Below are 27,058 nucleotides of genomic sequence, written 5' to 3'. Positions count from 1 at the left end.
CTGATGGGACTGCTCTGCACACTGAGCCAGAAAAAAGGATGCACTTCAGGGTCACAGGAGCAAGACAGGCTCCTTGGAGGAGGAGGGCAGCCATATGGCAGGATAGAACTATTGGAAATAACTTCAGATTTCACCCTTGGACAGAGTTCAGCTCGGAGGACTTGAAAAGGAGTCTATTATAGCTCAGTGGCTATAATTACTTTTGTGTTAGAATATTGTTTATTATTATCATATTATTATTATTTTCTTTGAGAAAGGATCTCGTGCATCCCAGGCTGACCTCAAATTCAAAAAGTAGTTGATGATTACCTTGAATTTCTCTCTCTCTCTCTCTCTCTCTCTCTCTCTCTCTCTCTCTCTCTCTCTCAGTTTTTCAAGACAGAGTTTCTCTGTGTAGTTTTGGAGCCTTTCCTGGAACTCACTCTGTAGCCCAGGCTGGCCTCGAACTCACAGAGATCCTCCTGCCTCTGCCTCCCGAGTGCTGGGATTAAAGGCATGCGCATGTACCACCACCGCCTGGCTACCTTGAATTTCTAATCCGTCTGCCTCCACTGTCCCCATACTCAGATTACCATGTAATTTATTAAAAACTTGTATTCAAAAGATGCCCAGTTTATATGGTGCTGGGGATCCCACCAGGGCCTCGCACATGCCAGGCAAGTACTCGACCAGCGGAACTACATCTCCAGCTCTGTTCTTTTCTTTTTTGGGGTGATGGTGGTTTCGAGACAGAGTTTCTGTGTGTAAAAGCCCAGGCTGTCCTAGAACTCACCTTGTAGACCAGGCTGGCCTCAAATTCACAGAGCTCCACCTATGCGCTCCTCGAGTGGTGTGATTAAAGGCATGTGCCACCACCACCCAACTGTTATTATTTTCTTTGGTTCAGGGTCTCATTTTGTAGCCTAGGTTTAGGGCAGCCTAGGACTTCCAATCCTCCTGTCTCAGCCTCCCGAGTACTGGCATTACAGATATATACCACTACACCCTGATGTTTTTTGTTTATTATTTCAGTGCTTATTAAGTGTATCATTTAAATGCTCTGTGGGAATGAACTGACTGAGCGATTAAATGATTTGGGTACTGATATCTTCACTGTTGGAGGGGCTAAGACCTCAGGGTCAGTCACAGCTCTGAGAGGTGGGGCTAGTGACCTCTGTGCTCATGGACTCTCTTGCTCAAGGCACACACACAAAGGCCGGGGACAGGGAGGGTGATTTCTAGCTCGACAAAGAGAGGAAATGGCGCCACCCAGAAACCTCACATCCAACAGGCTGAACATCAATCCTGATTCAAGTTTCAGAGTCTGTTATTAAAGAGATTGGCTTGGGGAAACTTAGGGAAGAATTGAATGATTACCGTTATTGAATGAATTCCCTGAGAACCCACCCTGCCAGGGAAAGATTGTTTATCTGATTAGTTTTCTAGACTAGAAATTGCATTGGGGGTGGTGAAGTGTGAGACAGCGGATGTGCGTTTCTGCAAGAAATATTCTCATTTCCCATAAGGGCCTTTCAGGTGACATAGAGGAACGTGGGCAGGGGGACTGCAGCTAAGGAGGCTGATGAGTGGGCTGCTGTTGTTGGAGCTCTGCTCAGCATGTTCCTGGAAGCCTCTGGGATGGATGTGGATTGCATGTTGGTGACATTGCTGTCAGCAGGAACCTAGGCATCATCCCAGTATCAATGGGATCCAAGATGTCTTGGATGCTGGATTGCAGGTCCAAATCAATACAGTGAGGCCCTCTTCTCCGAAGTTTAACTTTCTAAGCTTTCAGTTACCCATAGTTAAACACAGTCTGAAAGTAGCAAATGGAAGATTCCATGAACTAACATTCATAAGGTTAAAACATGTGTTGTTCTGAGAAGCTTGTTCTGAGTAGCCAATGGGATCGTGTTCCTTCTTGGTTTGTTTCACCTAGGATACTGATCATCACTCTGCCTAGTGTACCCCACACTGTGTATGCTTCCTACTTGTGGGTCACTTAGCAGCTGCCTTGGCTATCAGACCCATGACCCTGGAATCCCAGTGCTAGTGTTCAGGTAACTCTCCTTTTCCTTAACGGCTCCCAAAGTGCCAGACTAGAGATGCTGACAGTTTTGATATATCAAAGAAAAGTTGTAAAGATGAAAGTTCTCAACTTCATATTGGTTTACATGTACAGGTGCTCAACTTACAATGGGGCTGTATTCCAGCAGACTCACTGTAAGTTGAAAATATTAAATGCATTTGACACATCTGACCTACTGAACATTGTAGCTTTATTTATTTATTTACTTATTGTTTTTCGAGACAGGTTTTCCTGTGTAGTTTTGGTGCCTGTCCTGGATCTTGCTCTGTAGACAAGGGTGGTCTTGAACTCACAGAGATCCACCTGGGTCTGTCTCCCAAGTGCTAGGATTAAAGGCGTGCGCCACCACTGCCCGGCTTGTAGCTGTATTTATTTTTACAATAAAGTGTTGATTATGTCCACTAATTATCGAATTCCACGTTTCCAAAGCTGGCAACACTGTGCACTGTAGGATCAGCTGTTTACCCTTGTGAAGTGTAGCTGAGAGCCATGGCTCATGGCTGCTGGCCAGCATCTCAGGAGCGTATGTCTGCCAGATCTCCAGCCAGGAAAAAAGTCCAAAAGTCTTCCTATTTTTACACAGTCTTAAAGTCAACCACTTGTAATTGGAACCACTGTAAGTCTGGGAGATCTGTTATTATTAGTATTTATTTATTTTTATTTTACCTATACCAATGTGCTTGCATATACATGCACTGCGTTCACTTGATTCTGGTGGAGGCCAGAAGAGGGTGTCAGATCTCCTGGAAATGGGGTTACAGCTGTGAGCCCACATGGGTGCTGGGAACCAAACCTAGGTCCTCTGTAAAATCAGCCAGGACTCTAAGCCCCTGAGCTCCACTCCCCCTTTCTCTCCTTTTTGAGACAAGGCCTCTCTAGGTAGTCTTGGCTGGCCTGGCATTCATTATGTAGAGCAGGCTGGCCTCAAATTCAAAGGGTTTACATTCTCCTGAGGGCTGGGATTAAAGGCTTCCAAGCTGTCTTTATAGGAAAAACACAGTACAGTTAGGGTTTGGGTGTACTTGGTTGGGTGCACTGTACTTGGTTTCGGGCTTCACTGGGGCTGAGGGTGTGGAATATTCTTGGAGGACAAGGGGGCTGATGGTGGACAGCATGACAGGGATAAGGTAAAATCAAAGCTGGCCTCTAATCCTGTCTTCATCTAGGTACCTGAGCAGGGTGAGTAGCTTCCTGAAGGGTTCTGACTGAGTGGCTTCGGTTTCAGACACTGATCAAAGTAAGCTCTAAAGTATTTTTTTTCTTTTTTCAAAAAAAATTTTTTTCCTTCCCAGATAGAATTTCTTTGTGCAACCCTGGCTCTCCTGGATCTCGTTCTGTAGCCCAGGCTGTCCTCAAACCCAGAGATCCACCTGCCTCAGCCTCCCAAGTGCTGGGAATAAAGGCATATGCCACCACCACCCAGCTTAATTTTATTATTATTTTAGAATTACATTTGTGTGTGTGTATGTGTGCTTGTGTGCGCACGTGCACTTGTGTGCTGTGGCATGCATGTGGAAGTCAGAGGACATCTTTCAGGATTGATTCTTTCCTTACACCATGTGTGTCCTGAGCATCAAATGTAGGTGAGGGCTGCCAATGAGTTATTAAATGATCTTGGCTGCCTAACACTGGAATCGGGGTTGAAGTGCTAGGGCAGGATCCAAAGTGAGGGAAGTGTCCTTTGTTCTAAGGCTGTCTGTTGATTCCACAGGCAGTGACCGTGACTTTCCTCTGCTGGATCCCATGCCAGAACCTATTCTCCAATGCCTGAGCATTAGCATTTCAGGACCCAGACTGTGGCCAGCCCATTCCTGCCTTCCTCTCTTGCTTCCACCTCTGACCGTAGTTCTCTGGGTCAGGTCCTGGAATTGCGGTGGTATAGGGAAGGGTCCTGCCTATATGAGATACACGCTCCAGTGAGAGAGGTCAACCATCAGCATGCAAACAGGGAGATGAGTTGTCAAGCCGATCAGATTGCTAGGAAGTCTGAAATACAGCATGGAAACAATAAGTGACCTATGTGGGGAGGTGGAAAGAGGTGAAAAGCTGTCTTAGACTGCACAAAGGGACAGCCATATGGAGAAGGTGTTGTTGAGGGCATTGGGGGTGGGAGTGGGGACGCCGGACATGGATGTAAGAATATATTCCCTCTCCGGGAAACAGCAAGTGCGAGGTATGTTCTAGAAACAGAACATTGTGGCCAGAACAGAATGAGCTGTGACCCGACGGACAGGAGTGAGGAAGATTTCTGTGCAAATAAAGGGCGTTTAAGGGCTTAAGCTGCCTGAGTGCCGCCTCTGGGGAATGAGCTTCCCATTAGCGGATGTGTGTTAGAGCTGCCTGCTGTGGGGGTTACCGAGAAAGCCCGGAACATCGTTCCCTTAACACCTTCAAGTTCAAGAGCATCTTTGGTTTGTTGGAAGATAGGATGGTGAATGAACCAAAACTGTAGGTTACTAGGTCCCAGGCAGGGGCCAGCTTTGGGGTCTTTGGCAGTCCTCGAGGGTCCCCTACTGCCAACTTCCAAGAGCACGCTTTTCCGGAGAGCCCCGTTAGGAACCTAGGGGTCTTTCCACAGCTCTGTCTCCCAGTGACAGTTCTTCCCTGTGTGTCCTGCAGGAACCTTTGTGGACAGGTGGGTTTCTCCCTCCTTCTGTCCCTCGGGTCCCCAGGGCCTGCCCCACCCCACATCTTTGTTCAGGAGGAGCCATCCGGGGCAGTCCCCTGGCGGGCTGGACGTGAGCATCTCCTAGTGCTTTCGACACTCAGGACTCGCCGTACCCTAACCCTGGTGCTTTTGGCCGCCCGGCTCCCTCCGGATCTCCCGGAACTGCGCGGTGGGCGCCGCCGGGGACCCGGCTCCGAGGGTCGGGAGCGCGGGCTCTAGCGGGCACGGGCAGCGGCTGCGTACGCGCGCTCCGGAGGCCGGGGGCGCGCCCGCCAGGTGTGCGAGCGGCTGCGGGCGGGCGGCGGGCGGCGGGGCACAGCTTTGTGCCGGCCCAGTGTGCGCGTGTGCGCGCCGCGGTGACGGTGCACGCGACTGGGCGGGCTTCGGGGGAACCCCGCGCTGAGGAGGAGGGGGCTCGGTCCGGATGGAGAGCCGTGGACGCTGCGCCGGCTAGCGTGCGCCTTGGGTGAGCCGGCGGGACTGACTGTTGACATTCTGTCCACGTCAGGAGTGTGGTAAGGTCAGTCGGTGGCTCGGGGCTGGGTTGTAATTCCACAGCCGGCGTGCGTCTGGACGCGAGTCCTGGGTGTGACTGAGCGTGGAACTGGAGTGGATGCTGTGAGAGTGGATGCGCGTGTTGGCAAAACACGGATGGCTCCGGGTGAGCTCGTAAGCCCAGCGCACAGAGCAGTTGGGCTCACTGGATTCTGTTTGGGAGGTAGGGTGATGATCCTTAGAAATCCTTGCTAGGTGTGCGGGTGCAGCATAGCACACACACCGTGAAGTGGGGCGTGTGTGTGTGTGTGTGTGTGTGTGTGTGTGTGTGTGTGTGTGTGTGATGTTGGTTAGCCCCCTGTTGGAGTCTGTTGAGAGACGGCTGACCGAGATGGAGGTCAGACGTGGGTGTTTACAGGTGGCAGTAGCAGGATAGAAGCCAGGAACCCTAAGGGGACCCTGAAGCTAGGTTGCGGGATGGGGAGGGCTTGTTTTCACTGGCAAGGGCAGAAGCCCCAGCCTGTCTGTCCTCAGGCCAGCTTGCGCTTGTTCCAGGGAGAGGAGGTAGGATTGGGGTTGCTGGTCCAGAGACTTTGATGGACCTGTGGGTCAATGCCAGCTTGCAGCCTGATGCTCATTTCTAGAGGCCTTGGGTGGGTGTGGCAGTGCCAGCCATTGGTGGGGGTCCTGTTTACAGGACAGAGGAATTCTATAGATTGTCCTTTGGTTTTGCCCACACTTGTTATGTCTGGACTTGGAAGCTGGCAAGGGGCACCCTTCTTTCTTCTACGGCTCTCTTTCACCCTTACCAAATCTGAAGGGCATTTACATGCTATTGGGGTTTGGGCTCTGAATTCAGGGAACAGCTTCCATTGAACAGGCCCCCATCAGGGTCGCCTCTAAAGGGATTACTAGAATAGTCCTGGGCTGGTATTGGGGGATGCCTTTTGACACTAGGGCTGTCCTTTGAGCCCCATAGGTCTCAGTTTCCCTTGGAGAAGAAGGCTCTCCTCCCCTCTGCTCCTCCTGCTGTGGGCGAGGAATAAACAGAAAGCTTGCACAGCTGTCTGGAGGCTGGGAGTGACTCAGGGCCTGTGAGGTCTTGGGCAGTGATTTCCCTCAGGACTTGGGCAGGACTTGGGAGAGGCTGTGACATCACCTCTGAGCAAGGATTCTGGGTTGCCCAGTCTAGGGGTAGGTGTCTGCCGGATGTGTCTGCTCAGGTTTCTGGAAGCAACCTCAGGTCCCTGCTCCCTTACTAGATGCTGAGGAATGGGGGAAGGCTGGAGCCTGGGATGGGATGACAGCTTGACGCCAAGATCCTTTGTGATTGCTGTTTTTGGTCAGGGGCAGATGTTAACCTTGGGGGAAGGGTCAGGGCACAACCTATGGGACACTACATCAGCCCAGGGGATCCTAGTTCAACAGGAAGTGGTCTCTGTTCCAGAAGGTCTTCCTGGGAGGCTCACCTCCATAGCCTTCCACTCTTTCCCATGACCCCTTTTGAGGTGTGGTGGCTTATGCCTGTAATCCCAGCACTCAGAAGGCTGAGCCAGGAGGATTGCTGTGGGTTCAAAGCAAGCTTGAACAGAGTGAGACCCTACTTCAGAAGCCACAAACCAAAACTCAAAATCAAACCCCAAATTCCCCAAAGCAACAAACAAAGAAATCTGATCAAATGTGGCTGAGTCACAGGGGTTCAGAATGATACGAACTTTAAAGGACAAGGGACCTGGTATGGGTGGCGATAATGGCGGGGTGACACAGTGGCTAGGCACAAAGGCGTAACTACTCTCTTCGGGGACGTTATTGGTGACAGTTGGTTGACACTGAGATCCAGATGTGGATTGTTGCTCCCCCCCCCCCCCCCGTGTTCACCCCCCCTGTAGGAATGCTAGGAGAAGGGTTTGCCCCCATTGGTTTACTTGGGAAGTGACTTCAGGGCAATGGGGCAGAGGGCCTATAGGAAAGGAAGGCAGAGAGGTCTTCATGACCACCTGCTACTCCCCCCTCTCCCCCCCCCCCCGGGGGGGTCTCCCGAGAAGCCTAAGGGTTGTATTTCAGAACTGCTCTGTTGGGGAGAGAAACCATTTACAGCTCCCCCCCCCCCCCCCCCCCGAGGGCTGCGCCATGGCCATTAACTCCCTTCCGATTCCAGATGATACACAAGCGAAGCTCCAGTGTTTTCTGTGGGGACTCACACCACTTCTGCAAAGAAGGCCTGGCATGTGCATCATTCAGCTCTGATTTGTGGCGCTTCCAATCTGGGGTGGAGGACTGACTGGTCCGTACGGAGCTGGCTGGAGTAGGAAGTAAGAGGCTTTTCAGTGACACTCTGAGGCAGCCAACACACACACACACTGACCTGGGGCAAGTTACCTAGCTTTTTTCCCTAAAGTCTCAGTTTCCTTAATTAGGGATTTAAAAAAAAAAAAAAGAGTTTGCTATGTAGTCCAGGCAAGTCTTGAACTCATAATCTTCTTTATGCCTCAGCGGCCCGAGTAGCTAAGGTTATAGGTGGGCACCACTGTGCTGAAACATTTTTTTTTTTTTTTTTTTTTTGGCACGCTCAGGTAAGCCAGTCTGGCCTTGAATTCCCAGTCTTTCTGCTGCCGCCTCCCACATGCTGGGATTTCAGGCACACCACCATCTCTGGCTCTCTATTGGATTCTGGGGTATTTGGCACTACTGATGTAATAGTTCTGAGCAGTTGGGAAGGCAGCAGGGCCTGGTGGTACAGAGTCTCATTCACTTCTGTGGAGGTGGAGACCGGATAGACAACCCCTAAGACCCTTTCTGGTTGTGGAAGCTGAGGCTCAGTGGTCAAACTTCTGTGCTGGCTGGTGCCTCTAGGGCTGTGGCCCAGTTCCCCAGGCCTGAATAGATCTGGTTCACAGTCTGAGAACTGGAGCCAAAGACACCCAGGAGGGTGGAGGCACTCCAAAGTGGGCAGGGGAGGGCGACAGAGCAGTGGCTTGGAAGCAGGTGCTTGAAGGAGGAGCGGAGGGAGGGTGGATGCTGGCGTTTGGAGCTGGCAGATGGTCGTGGGCACTGGTCTGGGCTGTAGTCAAGAAAGGACAGGGCAGAGGGTGGGGGATGCCCAGGGAAATTGAAGAGCAAGACAGGAGACATAGCAGACTGGGAGGATATGGCCAAAATGCTGGAGGACAAGGCTGGGGCTGAGTTGGCAGCCTTGGTACCTGGAGTTAGAAGTGGCTGGGATGTAGCACAGGCTGGGCCTGATGGAGAGAGTTGGTGGTGAGAGGGAACGGAAGGTGCTGTGGGATATTCTGTATGTCAAATGTGTTGCTCTGATTGGTTAATAAATAAAACACTGATTGGCCACTAGCCAGGCAGGAAGTATAGGCGGGACAAGCAGAGAGGAAAATTCTGTGAAGTGGAAGGCTGAGGCAGAGAGACACTGCCAGCCGCCACCATGACAAGCAAGATGTAAAGATACCGGTAAGCCACAAGCCACGTGGCAACTTATAGATTAATAGAAATGGGTTAATTTAAGATATAAGAACAGTTAGCAAGAAGCCTGCCACGATCATATAGTTTGTAAACAATATACATCTCTGGAGTGTAATTTATAAGTGGGCTACAGGACTGCGGGGCTTGGCGGAAGCTGGAGAGACACTCTCCAGCTACCGCCAAGCCCCGCAGTCCACTCTCCAGCTACAGGAAGGACTGGTTGAAAGTTACTTGGGGAGTCCTAGAGCATGAGCCAAGCAGGCTTTATATGTCAGGGTCTCACCCCCTCCAGTCTCCTCCCTTTCCTTTCCCCCATGTACTTACTGCTCCTCCTGGGCTATCACACCCTCTTTGACGGGGAGGTGTCATCTGCAAACACTTAGGTCCTGTTATGATCTGCTGAAGAAGTTGTGGATGTGCCTTAGCCAGGGCCTGTTGCCATGGTACCAGGTAGCCCTTGTTGTCCTACCCTCTCCCATCTCCAGGCAACGGGGCACTCCCTCCAGGAGAGGTCATGCTGTAGGGAAGTATCCAGCTGCCTCCTGCTCGTGCACAGACAGCTCAGGCTGGCATTGCAAAGGTCACTGACGCCATCTCTCTGTCTACAGGCAATGTCATGCCCCACAGAGGCTGGGGAGGTTCAGCAGTCATTTAAAGACAAGTGTGGCCTTTGCAATTAAGGGTGGCTTTTGTTCTAATGGGTTTAGTTAAACAACTGTGATGCCACCAGATCCATCTGCTCTTCACTTTTTCAGTGCTTTGATATCTCTCCAGTGGGAAGTTCTGTTTCGTGTCTGCTCTTATCTGTCATTTTGTCCTTTGTATGTATGTTTGTATCACTGCTAAGGGCATCCAGATACAAATAAGGGTTCCCTTGCCCATCTGCTCATGTTGCAAAGCAGCCACAGGGCTTCAAAGGCATGTGGAATACCAAAGTCAGGCTTGCATTTTGAGGCCTCAGCCTATGATAGAGATTGTACTGACCCCTCTGTTTGGCCCAGGCTCTGGTTAAGGATTTGCACCTTTGTCTCATGACCAGGTCACCTCTCCTCCCTTCTCCGATTTAGATACAGGCTAGTCTCCTTCCTGGGTCATGCAGGGCTGGGTGGGATCTACCAGGTCTGGATCAGCAGATGTCATCAGGCATGGGCACCTGATTGACCAGGGTCAGTGGCTGGAAGCCAACCAGAGCAGGGAGAGAGTGGCAGGCAGACAGAAGGACCGAGAGAGAGAGAGAGAGAGAGAGAGAGAGAGAGAGAGAGAGAGAGGGAGAGAGAGACAGAGAGAGAGAGACAGAGAGAGAGACAGAGAGAGAGACAGAGAAAGCACACACCTGTGCTGGGTACCATTGTGTGCCCTGGAGGCCTTGCTGTTGGATCATTGTGATCATTCTGTAGACATCTCTGTGGTTCCTGCTGGTGTGTCTCTGCATGCACTGCGCTTTTTCCGGGTTCCCTTTGTTTGGATGTATGCACCAGCTGCCCGCTGGGCGCTCTCCAGGGTACTGGAGAGTGTGATGGCAGGCGATACTTTACCCTAGCAGGGTTTCTGCCCTTCCTGAAGCTGAAGCTCCCTGAGTCTTCTCCTCTGCCCTCCCTCCAGCCTTTCCTACCTTGCGTCCCCACCCCCACCTTGAGGAAGTTGCTTACCCCTCTTGGGATGTGTGGGTGTCCACTGCCTTTAGGGTGGCCCCTGGAGAGAGATGAGAGTCCAACCTCCATCCTGTCTTGAGCTCTATGGTGTGTGTGTGTGTGTGTGTGTGTGTGTGTGTGTGTGTGTGTGTGTGTGTGTGTGTTGGGCATATACATTGGTCGAGGAGATGACTCAGAATTGCTGCAGGGGTAGGTGGAAAAGCCTGTATTAGCTTCTTTGGGGAAGGATGTGGTCCTCTTTCCATCCCATGAGCCACTCTAGTTCTTGTCTATGTAGCAGGAGGCAGGCTCTCTGACACCCTGTGCACACTCTTCCCCATTAGCTGTGGTTAGTATGGTTTTGCCAGGAGCTAGAGTGGTCTCTTGGGCCTTGGGCTCCCCACTAGGGTCTTGGTCTCTGTAGAATTCAAATTGTAGCCAATGGTATTTATACAGCTCTTCCTGTGCCAGACTCCGTGCCATGTGCTCCATGTGTGTTAGCTCATTTACTCCCTGGAACAACACTTACTTGTGGGGCTGCCAGTCCTGAGAAGCAGCAGCTCATTGCTGTCTCCTTGTGGAGGTCATTGCCCAAGATCACAGCTTGGAAGTGATGGAGCTGGAACCCAAGCCTGGCTTGCCATCCCTTCTGCGATTTCTGTTTGCCTCATCCTTGTCACCTCCCCTCCAGAGAGCCCACCCAGGGTTACCCCACTGAAACAGGCCCCCCTGGTCATGTGGTCTCCTTTGAATAACATCAATCTGCTATATATACCTGCCTGCTCACTTCCCATCGGTACCTAGCATGGGTGTGTCCATCTAGTCACACAAATCTCAGAACTAGCAGAGAACTCAGAACATGGCAGGGATCGGAAAAAAAAAAATCCAAACCAAACAAACCAACAACAAAACCCAGAAACATTTCATGAATGAGGGGCTAATGACTGAAGTTAGGTCTGCCTCTGACCTCTGACCTCTGTCTCTAGCTCCTTCCTCTACACTGCCCCTTGCATAGCAGAACCTGCTGCAGAAAGAGCTCTAGAGCCAGCATGCTCGGTTCAAATTCAGGCTCTGCTGCTCCTCTAGTGATATAATACAGCATATTAAGCCACCAGAAGCGTATAGCTTACAACAATGCCAACGTTTATTTTGCCCATGAATCTGCAATTTGGACAAGGCTCACTAGGGAACACTCACATCTTTTCTATCTAGTGTCATCTGGGTGATTTAAGGCTTAGGGGTGAATTACCTGCTGTCTCCAATGCTCATGTCTGGCACTTGATGATGATGGCTGTTGGCTTGGTATCACACACGACTCCTTTCCTCATGGCTACTCATGCCCTCTCTTGTGCACTAGTTCAGGCTGGCCTCGAACTCACAGAGATCCGCCTGCCTCTGCCTCCCATGTGCTGGGATTCGAGGCGTGCGCCACCACTGCCCAGCGTGTGTAAGCCTTCCTAAAGGCGGGGCTTGTAGTAGGACGTGGAGAAGCTTGAATGGAAAAGGCATTTTTTTTCCTTTTTTTTTTGGTGCGCACATGTGTGTTCAGGTGTGTACAGGTGCACAAGGCATGTGAGTGTACCTGTGGGTATACACACATGTGTGGAGGGCAGTCATCCACCTTACCTCATCTTTTGTTCCTTGGGTATCAGGCACTTTAATGTTTCTCTTTGAGACAGGACCCGGACTCATCAAGTAGGCTAGGCTGGCTTGCTGTGACCCCAGGGATCTGCCTTTAGACCCTCAGCCTGAGATTATAAGCATACATCACCATACCTGTCTTTTCTTCCCCTGCAAAACATGGGTTCTGGGGATTGAATTCAGATTCTCATGCTTTCAAGGCAAGCACTTCACCTTCTGCGCTATCTTTCCAGCCCTCCTCCTCCTCCTCCTCCTCCTCCTCGTCTTCCTCACTTTCCTCTCCTCTCCTCTTCATCTGTTTTCTCATTTTCCTCTCCATCTTCCCCTCTTCTTCCCCTCTTGCTTCTCCTTTCCTCCCTCCTCTCTATTTCCTCCCTCCCTCCCTCCCTCCTCCTCCTCCTCCTCCTCCTCCTCCTCCTCCTCCTTCTCCTCTTCCACCTTTTCTTCTTTGGGATAAGGTCTTGTGTAAACCCAGGCTGGTCTCCAACTTACTATGTAGCTGAGGATGACCTTGTCCTTTTTTTTTCCCCCGAGACAGGGTTTCTCTGTGTAGCTTTGGAGCCTTTCCTGGATCTCACTCTGTAGCCCAGGCTGGTCTCCAACTCACAGAGATCCACCAGCTTCTGCCTCCTGAGTGCCCTACAGGAGTGTGATTACAGGTGTGTGACACCACACCCAGCCTGACCTTGTACTTCTGATCCTCTTGTCCTCACCTTCTGAGTGCCAGGACTACAGGCACTCGATACTATGTGCAGTTTATGTGGTGCTGGAATAAGGATCTAGACCTTTGTGTGTGCTAGGCGTGGACTCTACCAACTGAACTGCATCACTGGCCTGAAAAGGCTTTTTTGGTTTTTTTCTTTTCTGTCTCAGGTTGTTTTATCATCCCGAGTTAGCCTGATTTCCTTCTATGTGTTGCTGACGGTGACACCTTGAGGGTGGGGCTCTAGATGTACTCGGGGCCTGGGTCTGAGCTGAATCCCAGACAGCACCTTCATCTTTATGCAAGGAAATCAAATGACTGAATCATGAATGAGCTGATTTTGAGCTGCAGCCCCCACTCCATTTCAGCATCTGGGTGCGCTTCCTGCCTCCCCTCCTGTCCTAGCCACCCGCCTTCACTGGAGTTCATGTTCAACTTACAGGAAAAGGGCCCTTGTGCCTAGACAGGGTTTATTTGTGTAGCCTTGGCTGTACTGGAACTCACTCTGTAGCCCAGGCTGGCCTCAAACTCACAGAGATCTGCCTGCCTCTGCCTCCCGAGTGCTGGGATTGAAGGTGTGCATCACTACTACCCAGCCAGGGAGAATCTTGATTTACTTAAGTCTCACATTCAACATTACCCTCTTCTGTGTAAGAGCCTTGTATGTAAGAATAGCAAAAGAGTTTAAAGAGAAGACCCTAGTTTGGATTCTGCCATTGCTACCCAGCAGCCCTATGACCATGGGGTTTAACAACAATTTCTTCTTCTCCTTCTTCTTCTTCTTCTTCTTCTTCTTCTTCTTCTTCTTCTTCTTCTTCTTCTTCTCCTCCTCCTCCTCCTCCTCCTCCTCCTCCTCCTCCTCCTCCGCCTCCACCTCCTCCTTCTTTTTTCAAGACAGGGTTTCTCTGTGTAGCTTTGCACCTTTCTTTCCTGGGACTCACATGGTAGCCCAGGCTGGCCTTGAACTCACAGAGATCCGCCTGGCTCTGTTCCCGAATGCTGGAATTAAAGGTGTGTGCCACCACCGCCCGGTGGGGTTTAACTTCTTAACTTTGAGCCTCCTATTCATTATCAGAAAGTGAATATAGTTGTGATAAGGATTAAATGGGAAAAAGAAATTTTGGCTTCCCTGGTTCATAGGAATCTCTCAAGAAATGACTTACGTTGATAGGTGTGGTGACACATACCTGTGACTCCACCACTCAGGAGGCTGAGGCCGAGGATCCAAGGGCAGCCAGCCTAGGCTGCGTAATGAGATTCTGTTTCAAACAAGAACAAGCTGGACCTAGTTAGCCACTTGGTGGGACTGAGAATTGCAGGTTTACTACCAGCCTGGTCAACGTAGCAAGAGCCTGACTTAAAAGAAAAAGTTAAGGAAGAATGAACTGAATTTATTCTTGTTCTTTATAGCTGAAAAGGCCCAGGTTGGGGGAGCTGAAGCGTTTCCTTCATAGCTGCAGTTAGTGTCGGAATGCAAGCCTGGACCACTTGTCCTCACGCCTGGTGGTGTAGCTTATGCTTTGCTGAGGATTCTCTCCATCCCTCCATCCCTTTTGCCGGAGGCAGAAAGAGAGGAAAATGAGACATCCTGGGCTCTCCTTGCACTACCAAATATTGTACATAGAGGGCGCAAGCATGCACCGTCTGGCTCATCCTGGTGAGCAGTGTACCCAGATGTTGTGCTGAGTGGAAGAGGTTTGGGAGTGGCTCATCTGGATGGAATGAGCAATTGGAGGGCAACAACCTAGAGGTGTGATCTTCTTTAGTGAGAAGCCCCTTCAGGGCGGCCCCTGGTGTTCAAGGCTACTGATAGCCAATACGAATGCCCCCTAGTGTCTGTCACCCCAGAAAGTCTTACTGGATCAGAATCATCAGGGGATGATTCCCTGACCTCCCTTCTGAATGGTAGATCAGAGTGCCTTTTCTTTTTTGAGGCATGGTATTGCTACATAGTCTAGTTTGGTCTGGAACTTACAATGTACTCCAAGCTGGCCTTAAACTCAAACTCACAATCCTCTAGCCTCAGCTTCTGTAGTAGCTGGTATCATGGACATGTGTCACTGTGCATAGGAATGGGAAAGAATTTAAGCAGTCACATTAGTTGACATGTCTTCACGTCTGTGCCAGGTGTGGCCTTGAAGGCTTAGCATGTAAGATCTCGTTTTGATCCCCAATGCCTCTATAAGGAAGGTGTGGATGGAGTGTCTTCATAGATGAAATGTCTGAGCTCCAAACCTGTTAAAGGCCAGTTAAGGACCTCACCTAAGGTTGCATTACTGACAAGCCACAGGGCTGGGGTTTGAACCCTGGGTCCTTACATCCAATAATTCTCACTTACACTTAGTACATTTGAAATAAGCATTTTCTCTATCATTGACAACTCCAGCCCCCCAACATTTCCAAAAACCCACTTCATAACAATAGGTTTGTTGGCTGGGTAGGGGTGGCACATGCCTTTAATCCTAGCACTGGGGAGGCAGAGACAGGCAGATCTCTGTGAGTTCGAGACCAGCCTGTTTTACAGAGCTAGTTCCAGGACAGCTAGGGTTGTTATACAGAGAAACCCTGTCTTGAAAAAATCCAGAAAATCAATGGGCCTGTCTCCTTAGGCTTCTTTTATTTTAAAGAATATATATATATTTCTAATTATAAAAGTAATGCCTCCTAGTGTCAGGAAGCTCTGGGAAGCAGAGGGAGGACAGACCCCTGTCCTGTGATCCTGCCTCCAAACTCTGAACCCAAGAGTGTGATTGATTGTGCTCAATTTATTTCACGATACCCATCATTGTGAGTGTGGCATCCTTTGTGTTGGCTGGCCCGCACCCTGGTGCCAGGAGGTCTGTGTTTCTTGCTGCCCCCACCAGGTTGCATACTTCCATTGTTTCCGGTGTTTGATGGGTGTGACCGTGATGTGGTGGATACCTGGAAAGGACAACTGGGCCTTCACCTCTGAGTATGCTCCCTTGGGAGGGAGTAGAATAGGAAATGGAGCTGTTAGGTCAAAGGGCCTTCGTATTTGAAAAGTAACCTTTCTACTGAAGCATATTAGACTTCCATAGTGGTGTACACAGTTGAAGCCCCTGATGAATTCCCACCAATTCAAAGCTAACATCCAGATCCCAAATAAGGCCATGAGTGGTGTTTTAGAAGTCCCAATGGCATGCTTTTTCCTTTCTTTACTTTGTTATTTTTTCCTTTTTTCTTTCTTTCTTTCTTTCCTTCCTTCCTTCCTTCCTTCCTTCCTTCCTTCCTTCCTTCCTTTCTTTCTTTCTTTCTTTCTTTCTTTCTTTCTTTCTTTCTAGGCAGATTCTCAAGATGACGCTCTGGCTGGCCTGGAATTCACTATGTATACCAAGTTGGCCTTGAACACACAGAGATCTTCTTGCCTCAGCCTCTGAGTGCGGAGATTACAGGCCTGTTATGTGATGGAGATCTGGAAAAAGTTACCACACCCAGTAACTTTGTTTTCTTGATTTGAGATTGCAAGTATGTTGCCCACATTGGTCCTTGAACTCCTAAGTTCAAGCAATCCTCCTGCCTCAGCCTCACTAGCAGCTGGGACTGCAGGTCTTCACCACCACACTGAGCTTGGCATGTACATTTTTTTGAAGATTTTTTTATTCATCATGTCAAACTCCTTCTAGAAATCCTGTGTGCTGGGCTCCTTTATGTTTATTTTTAATATTTATTTATTTATTTATTTATTATTTATTCATTTATTTATTATGTATACAGCATGTACGACTGTAGGCCAGAAGAGGGCACCAGATCTCACTACAGATGGTTGTGAGCCACCATGTGGTTGCTGGGAATTGAACTCAGGACCTCTGGAAGAGCAGTCAGTGCTCTTAACCTCAGCCATCTCTTCAGTCCCCGCCTTTATGTTTTTTTTTTTTTTTTTATCTAGGAAGAGCAGAGTGGACAGCAGAGCCATCTGAAATCAGACATGAGAGACCCTTTGTGAAGACAGACTCCCTCTGGGGGAGGGGTAGAAGGAGCACTAAGGTCAGTGGTCAGTTTGAATTCTGAACCTTGAGTTCAGGAAGGTTTGAAGGAAATTATTTAGAACAAGACCCTCCTTTTCCTCCTTGGAATCCCAGCACTCAAGAGACTGAGGCAGGAGGATTGCTGTCAATTCCAGGCAAGTCTGGGCAATTGTGAGAGACCCTGTTTCCAAAAACAAAGCAAGAACCGGAGAGATGGCTCAGTAGATAAAGCACTTACCGTGGAAGTTTCCAGAGTTCCCATCGCTGGAACCCATGTGGAAGCTGGGCAGCCATGCTGGCTGCCTGTAACTCCAGCCTGTGGGAGGTGGAGACAGGTGATCTTCAGGGCAAGCTGGCTAGCCAGACTAGCCAGAGTTGGCAAACTCTGGGTTCAGTGAGAGACCCCACCTATGGAAATAAAATGGAGAGTGACCAAGGCAGATACTTAGGCTTGCACATGCGCGTACAAACATACCTGTGTGTACATTCTATCACACACAGGCACACATATCTATTCAACATTTTTCTTCAAAAGGGTGCTAACGATTTAAGCCACATTAACAACACAACAGTACAGAAGTCTGGGTTGTAGAGTGTGCACCCCCTAGACAGACGATTCCAGACCATTCTTTGAAGTCACTGCCTTTGGATCATTGCTTATGGTTCCTTCCAGAATTGTCTTGGGAACTCTAAAAATTTCCATAATTAGCTGGGCATGACAGTACACGCCTTTAATCTCAGCACTCGGGAGGCAGAGGCAAACAGATCCCTGTGAGTTCGAGGCCAGCCTGGTCTGCAAAGCAAGTTCTAGGATGCTAGGGTTGTTATGCAGAGAAACCTTGTCTTGGAAATTTTTTTTTTTTTTTTTTTAGTTTTTCTAGACAGGGTTTCTCTGTGTAGTTTTGGTGCCTGTCCTGGATCTTGCTCTATAGACCAGGCTGGCCTCGAACTCACAGAGATCTGCCTGGCTCTGCCTCCTGAGTGCTGAGATTAAAGGCGTGTGCCACCGCTCCCTGGACTGCAAAAAAATTTTTTTTGCATATTTAAGTTAGTGGGATCCTATTATAGTAAGCTTTTTTTTTTTTTTTTTTAAAAAACAAAAACAAAAACAAAAACTTTATTTACTTAGTTATTTTGTGACAGGGTCTCATGTAGCCCAGGCTGGCCCCAATCTCACTATGTAGTTGAAGATGTCCGTGAAGGACTGATTCTCTGCCTTTACTTCCTAAGTGCTGGGATTATAGGTGTGTGCTTTATCTTATTTTATTATTGTTTTGAGACAGGCTGGCCTTGTCCTCACAACTGTCCTGTCTTAGCCTTCTAAGTGATGACATTACAGGCCTAGCTTCACAGTCTCAGCATGTAGCTCAGGCAAGCCTCAAACTCATGATCCTATTGCTTCTGGTTTTTGTAACTTGATCCCAAGGCCCAGTGCATGCTATAAAAGGGTGCTGCTGACAAACCACAACCCCAGCTTCTAAAGTGACGGCTTCTGTTTTTTTTTTTCTTCTTCAGTTTTTTGAGGCAGGGTTTCTCTGTGTAGTTTGTCCGTCCGCCTGCCTCTGCCTCCCAAGTGCTGGGATTAAAGGCGTGTACCACCACCACCGCCCGGCCGGCTTCTGTAGTTTAAAAGCCATTATTATCTGATTGGTAAAAGTGTTGCCTTATTGTTATTTTAAAATGTTTGTGATGGAATCTGTCACTTCTGTAGCCCAGAGCCCTGCACTATGGCCGCTCTCTCGGCAGCCAGCCGTCCTGAACAGATAGAGGGAACTGCGCAATCGAAGCATGTGGGAGTCTTGCTCTGGAAGCCCAGTTTTCACAAGTGGCCTCTTGCAGTTGTTTCTGTCATCATCTTGCTTTTCTGAGCTTGTGCAATGGGACATTTGGCCCTGGCACCGAGAGAGGTGTGCAGGGAAGTGACCTGCATTCCCCTAGAGAGCTCTGTCTTTCTCTGCCTCTGTCTGTGTCCTCATCTGGCCTGGGAAGGGAGTAGGGGACTGCTTGATGAGGGTAGACCGCAGCCCCAGGAGAGTAGATAACTTGCTTGAGGTGGAAGAGAGAGATGAGAACCGAGCTGCCCAGCTTAGCCTGCCACCATCTCGTGCTGTCTGGGTGGGGGCAGATGTAGGCTGGCCCACTCAGTGCTACTTCTCTTGGGGGATCTGTTCCCTGAACTTTCTGTGACTGCTCACCCCTGTGCCCTGGGAAGAGTTTGTCTTATTGTTCAGCCCTCACTGGGATCTACAACATCTGAGCTGCCCAAGCAGAGGAGACTACACTGCCCCTTCCTTTCCTCCTGGGAACACAGTGGAGGGGCTGCTGATGACAGGTGTCTTGGTTGTCCTTTGGTCCCAGCCAGCTTTCCAGTTCCATCTACTCAGAAGCCTGTGGGATGGGTGAGTTAGCTGGTGCTCTCTCCCAAAGCTGGGGCTCTGAGAAGTCTTATCCCCTAGTACGGTCCTCCAGAAATATCCACAGGCTCCAAAATGTAAGCTGGACCTTCTGACCTGTGACCCAAAGTAGGCTCTTGAGTGTCTGTGTGTGTGTGTGTGTGTGTGTGTGTGTGTGTGTGTGTGTGTGTATAAGCTGGCCAGGGAGGGATGGAGCCCATCTAGGAGTGCTTTGTACTTGCTTTTTCCCATATCATTACTGTTCCGTCATGAACCATATGTTGCTTTCAAGGCCTTAGTCTTCCATTCTGTACAATGGGTGCTACATAAATTCTGCATTCCAGTCTCTTTCTCAGTGACTGGTATTTGGCTGAACCAAGCTAGGTGGTTAGATCAGTGCTGGCTTATAGTGATCTCCCAGAAATGGGTGCTACCCTGGCTCTGGCTCAGCAGAGGTGTGGGAGAGGGCTGGACTGTGGTGAGTGGGCGGGTGGGGGTAAGGGGACTGGGCAGGCTCACATGTGCTTCCCTTTTCTCTTGGCTCACAGTTCTTCCCAGAGAGCTGGGTGGCCTCCTTCTGCCCACCCCACAGAAGAGGAACCAAAAGGGCAGAGTAAGTGGGGGCAGGAAGCTGGAAGGCACTGGGGCAGGGGGCGGGGTCATGGTAGTTGGTAATTATAATGGTTCCCACAGCAGGGTAGGACACTGTACCAAGCATTTCCGTTCATCCATAACATGGTGAGGTTGGTAGCATCCTTCCTGTATGACAGAGAGGATAACTGAGACCAGACAGGGTAAGTCAATTAGGCGAGGTCACCCATCTTCAGAGCTTGGGAGCCTGAGGGCTGAGCAGGGGCCAGTGCAGATGTCTCTGGAATGGCTCTTACCTGCCTCCGGGGTAAGGTACTGAAATGAATAGTCACACAGGAGCATCCCTCTGTCTGTCTGGGTTCTTACCCTGGAGGCTGAAGGGACTACAGGTTCTTCTAGCCTCTCCAACACTTCTGGATCCAGATATCCTTGAGGAATCCAGGATGCTCCAAGTCCCCTCCTTACCAATGCCCCAGGCTGCTGTTGCTTCTTGGAGGATGTCTCAGTCTTATCAGTGCTCTGTGACTGCCAGCAGTCACAAACTCAGCCTAACCTCACGCCTGAAATCCACTCTGTTGCTGCCCTAATACTCTGCAGCTTTTTGGGCCTGGGCCCAGGTCCTTCTTGGCTCTGGAACACTTGGTGTAGGTGGCCTCAAACCTCCATGTCTCCATGGACCAGGAAGCCTAGTATAAGAACATCTGTCAACTGTGTCTTCTGCAGCAGAAGTGTGATGGGCAGTGTTCACACATGGTCTGTGTGGGTGGTGGGGCGTGCAGTCTGGGGCAACTGTCACACCACCTCTTTCTTTAACACATGCATGAAAACATGTCAGTGTGCGCTCCAGAGACAGCCTCACCTTCAGCTCCTGCTGACTGATGTGAAGTGAGGAGTTTGGAGAGGGTATTCTGCTCCTAGTAGACTCATGTGATACGCACCCCAGCCTCCCCTGGGAACTGTCTGGCTCACCCTGGAGCTTTTGTACCCAGTGAGGTTGTTTGGTGGACTGGAGGAAGTCTCAGACTTGGCCTGGAAGCAGGCAGAGTAGAAGTTGGGCTGTTTGCTGTCTTGCTTGTCAAGCTTTTTCTTAGAACTTTCTCAGTGGTGAGACAGAGGAAGAAAGAGGAGAGAAGAAAGGTTCAGTTCATACTGGACCATTGACTTCTGACACAGCTAGACAGGAGCTCAGATGATGCTCTTAACACTGGATTCCTTCTCTGGGTGGCGGTGGCACATGCCTTTAATCCCATCACTCAGGAGGCAGAGCCAGGCTGATCTCTGTGAGTTCAAGGCCAAGCCTGGTCTACAGAGCAAGATCCAGGACAGGCACCAAAACTACACAGAGAAACCCTGTCTCAAAAAAACCCAAAACAAACAAATAAACAAACAAAAAACCCAAACCCAAACAATAGCAACAAAACAAAAACCAAAACAAAAAATAAAACAAACAAGCAAAAAAAAAAACCAAAAAACAAACCAAAAACCAAAAACCAAAAAACCAAAAAAACTTGATTCCTGGGCTGAGGAGATGATTCAGTAGGCGAAGTGCTTGTCTTGAAAGTGTGAGGACCCGATTTCAATCCCTAGCGTAGGCAGTGTGTGCTTGTAAAAAGTTGGGCATAATGATGTGCACTTGTAATCCCAGCCCTATGGAGACAGAGACAGAATACCTGGGGCAACCTGGCCAGCAAGCTTAGCATAATTGATGAGCTCCAGGCCAACAAGAGACCCTGTTTCAAAGGAGATGATCAACAGCATTTCTGAGGATGATATCTAAGACTACCCTCTGGCCTCTACAGGCACAGGCACAGGCACACATGTGCATGCTCATTTATTGGTGTGCTTACATGTACACACCACACACACACACACACACACACACACACACACGCGTGCAAGGAATGAGAAAACCAACTTGATCTCTCTGTCCACTTTCTCTGCCGTCTTCCTGCAGTTGGCTTCAGGCTTCAGTCTCCTATACTCTTGGTGATCCTAGCCTCCTGTTCTGTGGTTTAGGATGTGGTGCAGAGAGAGTTGAAGGCATCTGTGGATTGGGTCTTAGGGTCTGCCTAGGTCTTCTGAGCCTGTTTCTGGGGACAGTAGAGTAGACGCTGGGCTGCTCAGCCCCACCCCTGACCATGGGGCTGATTGAGCACACACATATATTTCTCTCTTAGGGAGATTAAAGAGAAACAGGGCAGGTGGCACATCCGAGGTGTGTTTGGGACCTATTGGGAATCTCCTGGGCATGGGGTGGATGCAGGGATGGGCTTCAGGAGCAGCTTGCTGGAATAAGCATCCTGTGGGAATCCTGTAGGTTCAGTGAGGTCTGAACTAATCCAGGCTGACTCTTCTTTTCTGGGCCAGCAAGTGAACATGAGGTACAGCCTGAATCAAGGACATCCAGGTTTCTCTGCTGGCAGCCACAGCAATCTTTGGAGAGGCAGCAAGCTCTGCCTGTAACACTGTGGAGAAGGGGTCAGAGGTCATTGGGGGCAACTAGAGAAGCTTCCTGTCCTTCACTGTTTGTCCCTCAGGGCAACCCAACCTGTTGTCTCTCTCTGTAGTGTCTGTGGTCCAAGGGCTGTTATTAGAGGACTTCACTGTGTCAGCACTGCCGCAGGTGTGTGACATCACTGTGTCAGCACTGGTGCCTGTGACTGTGAGTGACCGTGAGGACTATCCCACATTTCCTGCTAGAAAGGTGAACTTGCTTGCATACAAGTAAGGGTTGTGTTCCTCCCATCCCTGCCCACGGGAATCAGGGAAGTGCTCCCAGCTTGATCTAGACCCTCAAGTGGGCCTAAGAAGTGCAGTTCAGAGTCCGTGTGTGTGTGTGTGTGTGTGTGTGTGTGTGTGTTGTGTATGTGTGTGATGACATACTCCAGGCACATGAGCATTCTGAGTGTATGGATGTTCCTGTGTGTATATGAACATGTGTCTGCATTCATGCATGTCCATGTGTCTAGATGGGCATCTATAGGTAAATTAGAGGTGTTCACGTATCTCTGTAAAAGTCTGTGTTAATTTACGTGCACAGTGCACATGTGAGTGTGCACTGGTACGTGTCTAATGGTTTGTATGTGAGCATTCTCATGCTCAAGTAGACATGTGTGTCCTTGGCGTATATATGCACATGTACGTGTGTGCACGTGCCCGTGTGTGCTTGCTCTGTGCCCATATGTGTGGATGTATACTTATGTCTGTGTGTACTGATGTGTGCCAGTTACCCGTGAGTGGAGGTTTTTTGACTGTGCACTGAGCATCGAGGAAGCAAGTTCCCTGTCTCAGGCACCTTGGAGCTGTCGGGTCCTAGTCTTTGAGGCTGCCAGCTGGCTTCCCCCTTCCCTCCTAGGCAAGGCTATGGAAATCTTTGGTCCTCCTTTGGTTACCAGGAAACTGCCGTGTGGGACCAGCTGCCAAATGGGGCTGTGGTGCAATCTGCTGGCTGAGCCCCTTCCGGAGCTGTGGGTTCCTCTGGGTGTGGGGAAGCTGCCCTTTGTGACCTCCCTGCCTACTGTGGTGCCTCCTGGAGTGCAGGACACACCTCTAGGCCCTGTGGCCTCACCCACCGGAAGCTCAACTTGGGGGACAGGCGAGGAGGGAGGTGCCCTGCCTGGCGCCCCACCCTACACTGTGGCTGTCACCCTGCTGCTTCTCAGCTCTTTTCTAACAAACCCCTGGGGACTGCTCTGGGACCCAGGGCTACACTGCTGTGACCATGTTTCGAAGGAAGCGCAGCGTCTCCTTTGGGGGCTTTGGATGGTGGGTGATGGAAGGGGCCACGGCTGAGATGAGTGTGGACTTGGAGGATGGGTCTTGTTGGGTGGCTAGGCTGCAGGGCTCAGGCTGTGCCTGAGACCTGGGTCTGTGGGGGAGCACTTTCAGTGGCCAGGTAGACTTGGAGGATACTGAGGGGCCATTGGAGGCCAGGCTCTGCCTCATTGTCAGAAGCAAGGTCTGCAAGAGATCCAGAAGGTCAGGATGGTTGCCAGTGTGGGCGTGAGTGTGAGACCACAGTTGAATGGGTATGCCTGTGTTAGTATGTGCTCCTATATGTGTATGCATATCTGTGGTTATTCATGTGTATGTGTGTGCATGTGTGGTGTGGCTGTAATCTATGAGGCCATGTGTGGTATGTGCCTGGCTGGGCAGATGTGCCTTTGAGTGTGACCACGTGTGTTTGCTGTTTCAGAGCGAGTACCTGCCTTGCTCCTCTGGTGTCCTGTGTCCATGTTTGCCCCTCTGGGCTGTTGTGACTCTATGGCGGGAGACCTCTGGGCTGCCACCTCTTTAGAGGTGAGTCATGAGACGAGGGGCAGACCCGTCTTCAAGTTTGCCATTCTCGATGACCAACTCTTGTGGCATTCAGCCCTGCATCCAGCCTTTTGCTTAGCCTCTGAGCCACTCCCCCCACCCCCAGCTAAACTTCTGTCTGTCTCCCCGAGGCTGGAAGCAGGGCCTGAAGTCAAAGGCTTGGCTCCCCTTACCAGATGCGTGCAGCTCAGATGAGAGAGCTGCCTGGTGGCTTTTCTTGTCGGTTTCTGTTCAGCTGCTGGGCCCAGGGAATTGTTACACTGAGGGAGGGTGTCTGGGGTCCTGGCTGGAATGATGGCTGGCACTGGGGGGTGGTGGTGGTGGCAGGAAGGTTGGGGAGACACAGAAGGGGTGCGAGGAGAGGGACTTTGTTTCTCTGGTCAGTGACTGGCTCCTGGCTCGCCTCTCTTTCCCCTTTTCTCTCTTGGAGAGCACTTGGCCATCTGTTCTCTTTCAGGAGGGGATTCTGGGCAGGCTATGTTTGGCAGATGGGTAGTGAAGATAAGAGAGTGATGGGGTGGCAGTGTGGTGCCTGCTCACAGGCCATGCCCGGTGCTGGGGGCAGGACTGTCGTCCTGGTGGTGGGTCTGGGTCTGACTAGTACAGTCGGCTTCCTGCTCTGGGAGGAGGGACGTGTGACATTGGACTGGGATCCCTGTAGGCCAGGGCCTAGGTAGTGGGCTCTTGTTCTCCCAGACCTGCCTGTGAATGAAGTATGGCACATGCAGAGGGCCTGCCATCAGAAAGTTCGCTTTGCAAGACTTAGGCCTTCGTCTGTGTTTTAATTTAGCCAGTGTGTGTGTGTGTGTGTGTGTGTGTGTGTGTGTGTGTGTGTATGTGTATGAGTGAACATATGTGTAGCGATTAAAAAGACACTCTCAAGTGTCGTTCCTTAGCACCATTCCCTACTGATTTGTTTGTTTACTCACTTTTAAAGTGTCCAGTCTGTGACTCCTCTCCACAGAGACGTGTACTGTCATGGCAGATCAAGTCACCACAGAATCTCTGCTCCTCTAGCGAGTGTCCACTCTCCTGCTCCCTTGTGTGCGGGCACCAGAGCTGGCCCTTGCAGTCTCCCTGACCTTCACTCTTTTCTGTTCCCTTCCCTGCTTACTTGAGCTCCGTCCCCCTCAGGCAGGCTGTGTCTTGCAAGTCTCCGTCTGGGCTGCCTTTTCTTTAATCGGAGGAATCCCGAATCCTGCCAAAGGCAGCTGTGTCACTGCCACCCAACTCATTCGGAACCAAATACAAGGAAGACAGCTGGGGCCGTCTTACACATTTTGGCTAGTTTCCCCCGGATTTCTGACTTAGGTACTGTTGCCTTCCTAGGGTGAAGTAGATAGCTGGTCATGAGCTTCCTGGTCTGGGGTAGATAGGTTCTGTGCCGTTCAGGACAGTGGTCATCTCCAGCAGCCAAGCAGAAGAAGAGCCCACTTACTTGTTTATTTTTGAGACAGGGTCTCTCACTTTGGTACGGTCTTCACTGATTAACCTAGACTGACTGGGCAGAGAGCCCTGGAGTGTCTCTCTTCTCTACCTCCCCCGGCCCTGGGCTTAATAGTGTGGGCCTCCACCCTTGGCTTTTAAAAAAAATGTGCCTTCTGGGGCTTTATTTATTTATTTATTTATATTCATTCATTCATTCATTCATTTATTTATTTATTTATTTATTTATTTTGTTTTTCAAGACAGGGTTTCCCTTTGTAGCTTTGCGCCTTTCCTGGATCTCACTCTGTAGACCAGGCTGGCCTCGAACTCACAGAGATCTGGCTGGCTCTGCCTCCCAAGTGCTGGGATTAAAGGCGTGTGCTTTTTTTTATTTTTTAAAGATTTATTTATTTTTATGTGTATTAGTGTTTTATCTTCATGTATGTCTGTGTGAAGATGCCGGATCCCCCAGAACTGGAGCTACAGACAACTGTGAGCTGCCATGTGGTTGCTGGGAATTGAACTCTGGTCCTTTGGAAGAGCAGCCAGTGCTTGTAACTGCTAAGCCATCTCTCCGGCCCCATGGGGCTTTAATTAAGGTCTTCAGCTTACAAAGCAGGCACTTTACTGACTGAACTCTCTTCACAGCCCTTAGTGTTTTTATTTATTTTATTTTTTTCTTTAGCCCCGACTATCAGGTCTGTGGTCCAGAGCCTCTAAACAAAACAGGCAGATGGTTTAAATCTGGTCAGGTGAGGTAGAGGACATGAGTGTGTTAAAAGAAGCAGTGAGCAGAGTGACCTAGTACATCCAAGGGACCCTATGTGCTAGCCACATTGTCCACTAAAGTGGGTTACAGGATGACAAGCCATCTCTTTTTTATGCACCTTGGGAGTACGGACCCCTGGCACATCAGACATGCTCTCAGCAGATGCTAATGGGGGAACTGGGGTGTTTCTGATACATTGATGGGTTGAGACCCGTTGAGTCTGTTGGGGTTGTCAAGGACTTCTCGTAGGGTTGAAAGTTAGGAAAGAGGGCTCGATTGCAGGGTAGCAATCATTTGGGCACAACTCTCAGTTAGGAGGTCATGCACAGATGGTTGAGGCTACAGGATCCTGGAGCCCAGGTCCTCCCAGTCAGTAAAAATGATCTCAGCTGGCATTTCAAAGGCTCTGTTGTTGTCGAGGTAGAGAGACCGTGGTATCAAGGCAGGCATGATGAAGTTAATAGGATACTTAACGGGAGAGAGGAGCTGGGGACTTGGCATCCTGAAAGGGACAACCCCTTCCAAGCCCTGCCCAAGCCATAAGCTCCCAGGGCCACACTCTAGCGTGGGAACCCTGGTGGGGAGGCTGCTGGGTGGGAGAGATGTGGGCGAGGGGACCGGCAAAGACTGCTGTGGTGGGGAGTCCCGTCTGACCAGGCAGAGGTTAGGAGGGCACACCTGAGGGATTTCGAGTTGCCTCCACCTCAGCTACAGGGGAGCTCTGAGAGCATGTGCTTTCCCTGGGTCTCTCTGGGCCTCACTTTCCCCATGTGTCAATGGGGACCTCCTGTCATAGCACAGGACAAGTAGAAGAATTAAGAGAGTCCTTGAGAAGGTGTAGGATATATGGGCTTGTGGTCATGGGTTACCATTGGGTAGCTCTGGCTATGAGCA

At 50.1% G+C, this 27,058-nt stretch overlaps 1 protein-coding gene across 6 annotated transcripts in view; it reads left to right on the top strand.

Moving 5' to 3' along the window:
- Window positions 1-27,058, top strand: part of Rap1gap2 (RAP1 GTPase activating protein 2) — a 217,902-nt gene that overhangs the window by 1,972 nt on the left and 188,872 nt on the right. The window contains exons 1-2 of one of the 6 annotated variants that reach the window (XM_036195862.1): window positions 5,072-5,256; window positions 16,588-16,685. The exons of 1 other annotated variant lie outside the window; for it this stretch is intronic. The gene's annotated coding sequence lies outside the window, so the exon portion shown is untranslated. Of the gene's footprint in view, window positions 1-5,071; window positions 5,257-16,587; window positions 16,686-19,660; window positions 19,673-27,058 lie in introns of those variants that run through there. 4 more of the 6 variants (XM_036195865.1, XM_036195863.1, XM_036195869.1 and 1 more) reach the window with 4 other exon arrangements.

The sequence above is a fragment of the Onychomys torridus genome, chromosome 8 (genome assembly GCF_903995425.1).
Source record: "Onychomys torridus chromosome 8, mOncTor1.1, whole genome shotgun sequence".
NCBI lineage: Eukaryota > Metazoa > Chordata > Mammalia > Rodentia > Cricetidae > Onychomys > Onychomys torridus.
The sequence above is the reverse complement of the archived record's forward strand: the minus strand, read 5'-3'. Positions and strand labels throughout refer to the sequence as shown.